This window comes from Triticum dicoccoides, chromosome 2B, assembly GCF_002162155.2.
Source record: "Triticum dicoccoides isolate Atlit2015 ecotype Zavitan chromosome 2B, WEW_v2.0, whole genome shotgun sequence".
NCBI classification, from domain to species: Eukaryota; Viridiplantae; Streptophyta; class Magnoliopsida; order Poales; family Poaceae; genus Triticum; species Triticum dicoccoides.
The window spans coordinates 150588612-150592727 of record NC_041383.1 but is presented as its reverse complement, the minus strand read 5'-3'; positions in this window follow the sequence as shown (position 1 = coordinate 150592727).

Genomic DNA, 4116 nt, shown 5'->3' with positions numbered 1-4116 from the left:
CGCGCCGTTCGCCGCCTCAGCCGGTGCCCCGCTGCTGCGGTGGCCCCGTGCTCCCCCGCCCCTCTCCGTCGACGCCCCGGCTCCGGCTGCTGCGGCCGGCGTCTTCCCTGGCCGGCACCCTGCTGCGCTGGGTCAGGGGCTCGTCCGCTAACGGGCGCCCCGTAGCCCCTTGCACCCGTGCGCCCACGCCCGTTCGGGCGAGCGCCCGCACCCGCGCCCGGTCGGCCTCCTGGGCCACTACCGGGTGGGGTCCGATGCCCTCTGGGCCACTGACTAGCGGGCCCCAGCCCCAGAAACGTTTAAAAAAAAAGGAAAAAAAATAAATAAATAAATAATAAAATAAATAAAACAATAAATATAAATAATTAAATTAAACTGATTTAATAAAATTATTAATTAATTAATTAAGTTAATTAATCTGGTTTAATTAAATTAATTAACTAGTTAAGTTTAATTAAACTGTAATTAGATTAACCTAAACCCTAATTAACCTAAATAGAGAATGACAGGTGGGTCCCACTGGACCCACATGTCAGGGTTGACTCAGTCAACCCCTGTTGACTGCTGACGTCAGCATGACATCATGCTGACGTCATAAATACATTTTTTCGAATTAATTAAAAATATAATTAAATTCCAAAATTAATAAAATCTTTTAAAAATCATATCTTTTAATCCGTAACTCGGATTAAAATATTTTCAACATGAAAGTTGCTCAGAACGACGAGACGATTCCGGATACGCAGTCCGTTCGTCTACCACACCCCCCTAACCTATCGAACCCGCAACTTTCCCCCTCCGGCTCCTCTGCCCGAAAACACGAAACACCGGGAATACTTTCCCGGATGTTTTCCCCCCCTTCACCGGTATCATCTACTACCGCGTTAGGGCACACCGAACACCGCGTATTGCCTTGTTATATTTTGTGATGCTTTGTTTGCTCTGTATTCATTATTTCTTCCCCCCTCTTCTCTCCGGTAGACTACGAGACCGACGCTGCTGCTGACCAGTTCGACTACGGAGTTGACGACCCCTCTCTCTTGCCAGAGCAACCAGGCAAGCCCCCCCCTTGATCATCAGATATCGCCTATTCTCCTCTATATTGCTTGCATTAGAGTAGTGTAGCATGTTACTGCTTTCGTTAATCCTATTCTGATGCATAGCCTGACATTGTCGCTACATCTGTTGATACCTTACCTGCAATCCTAAATGCTTAGTATAGGATGCTAGTTTATCATCATTGGCCCTACATTCTTGTCAGTCTGCCTTGCTATACTATCGGGCCGTGATCACTTGGGAGGTGATCACGGGTATATATTATACTTACATACATACTATACAGATGGTGACTAAAGTCGGGTCAGCTCATTGAGTACCCGCAAGTGATTCTGACGAGGGGGCTGAAAGGACAGGTGGCTCCATCCAGGTAGAGGTGGGCCTGAGTTCCCGACGGCCCCCGACTGTTACTTTGTGGCGGAGCGACAGGGCAGGTTGAGACCACCTAGGAGACAGGTGGGCCTGGCCCTGTTCGGCATTCGCGGATACTTAACACGCTTAACGAGATCTTGGTATTTGATCTGAGTCTGGCTACGAGCCTATACGCACTAACCATCTATGTGGGAGTAGTTATGGGTATCCCGACGTCGTGGTATCAGCCGAAGCACTTCGTGACGTCAGCAACTGAGCGGCGCGCGCCGGGTTGGACTGCGTTAACGCAACTTCCTTTGTAATGGAGGTTGCTAGGTCTGCTCACCGGCCGCGTACGCAACGTGCAGGTGTGCTCAGGGCGATGGGCCCAGACCCCTGCGCGCTTAGGTTTAGACCGGCGTGCTGGCCTCTCTGTTGAGCCTAGGTGGGGCTGCGACGTGTTGATCTTCCGAGGCCGGGCATGACCCAGGAAAGTGTGTCCGGCCAAATGGGATCGAGCGTGTTGGGTTATGTGGTGCACCCCTGCAGGGAAGTTAATCTATTCGAATAGCCGTGATCTTCGGTAACAGGACAACTTGGAGTTGTACCTTGACCTTATGACAACTAGAACCGGATACTTAATAAAACACACCCTTCCAAGTTCCACAGACAACCCGGTGATCACTTTTCTACAGGGCGACGAGGAGAGGATCACCGGGTAGGATTATGCTATGCGATGCTACTTGGAGATGCTGCTTGGAGATGCTACTTGAAGATGCTACTTGGAGGACTTCAATCTACTCTCTCCTACATGCTGCAAGACGGAGGCTGCCAGAAGCGTAGTCTTCGACAGGATTAGCTATCCCCCTCTTATTCTGGCATTCTGCAGTTCAGTCCACTGATATGGCCTCCTTACACATATACCCATGCATATGTAGTGTAGTTCCTTGCTTGCGAGTACTTTGGATGAGTACTCACGGTTGCTTTCTCCCCCCTTTTTCCCCTTTTCCTTTCTTTCTGGTTGTCACAACCAGATGCTAGAGTTCAGGAGCCAGACGCCACCGTCGACGACGACCCCTACTACACCGGAGGTGCCTACTACTACGTGCAGCCCGCTGACGACGACCTGGAGTAGTTTAGGAGGATCCCAGGCAGGAGGCCTGCGCCTCTTTCGATCTGTATCCCAGTTTGTGCTAGCCTTCTTAAGGCAAACTTGTTTAACTTATGTCTGTACTCAGACATTGTTGCTTCCGCTGACTCGTCTATGATCGAGCACTTGTATTCGAGCCCTCGAGGCCCCTGGCTTGTATTATGATGCTTGTATGACTTATTTTATTTGTAGAGTTGTGTTGTGATATCTTCCCGTGAGTCCCTGATCTTGATCGTACACATTTGCGTGCATGATTAGTGTACGGTTGAATCGGGGGCGTCACAAGTTGGTATCAGAGCCGACTGCCTGTAGGAATCCCCCTTCCAACTCCTTGGCCGAAGTCGAGTCTAAACTTTACAAAACTTTTACTAACATGGCTGTGTGCCTTACGGGCCCACGTCGCCATTGGGTGGTACTAGGATCTTTTACTCCTCGACCTTTACTCTGGGACTCTGATCTCTCCTCTATTCGGGTTAAATGAAGTTTACAAAAAAAAAATCTAACTTTAGGTCCTCGAAAATACTTTCTCCCGGAGAGCCCCTTCAGTCCAGATGGTCACCGACTGCACCAGAAGATTTCGGAGATACTCTTTGATATTCTCTCGAGACTTTGTGCCCATCACTTTTGCTATTCCCGACCACCGATCAATCCTTACGGATAACTTCTTACACTTGCCATTCTTACGATCATTCCCCATTGTTCTTGTTATTACAAGATACCCGAAGTTTTCTCTATTGTTCCGAGAATACTTCGTGCCTACTGCCTAGCAGTTCTTTGCCACATGAATACCCCTTCAAATAAATCGCCGCACTTGCCGAGTATCCGCTCATCCCCAGTTGTTCTTGTGTTTCACAAAAGTCTTCAAAAATAATATTCGATCTTCCGAAAATCCTCTGGAGCCTTTGGCTCTTGAAATTCTTGCTTGCTTGCATTATGGTTAATCCCATAACTCTCGTAGTCTTAATGACATTCCTTGTCATTATCATTTTGAGTCTGTTGACTCAATATGTTTGCGAATACACGCAATCATCATTGATCCTTATAAAATTACTTTTCTGGCTGAGCTTCCATTCTTTTAACTGGAATTGGTTCTCGACCAATCCAATTGTCGTTGATTATACCCTAAGGCTATTCAACTTATCCATCCCTAATCAGAGCATTGCTTCTGATCCCTTGATTTGGAAATCATAATTCCTTTGCATTTGACAATTGAGTTAGTCAGTTGTTTCTATAATCTGATCTCCTTGCATTCTTCTTCCTCTAGTTGAGTACCGATACTCGTATCAGATCCTTTGTGGACCACCAAGTCCTTTGTTGGATTGTTATCCGACAGTGTCCTTCACATTTGATCACCTTGTGAGTTCTTCCCCTCATACATAATGCCTTTGTTAAGTTGTATCCTCTGCTTGGCCAACCATGCTCTGCTTTCGGGCTTGTGTTATTTACTCTTGAAACTTGTGGTATATGTTTCTAAGAAGCCCCTATGGGTTGAACATATGCCTTCTCTAAACCGTGTGAACCCGAAAGTTTTCACGAGTCATACTCTTCTGGTGCTTCAC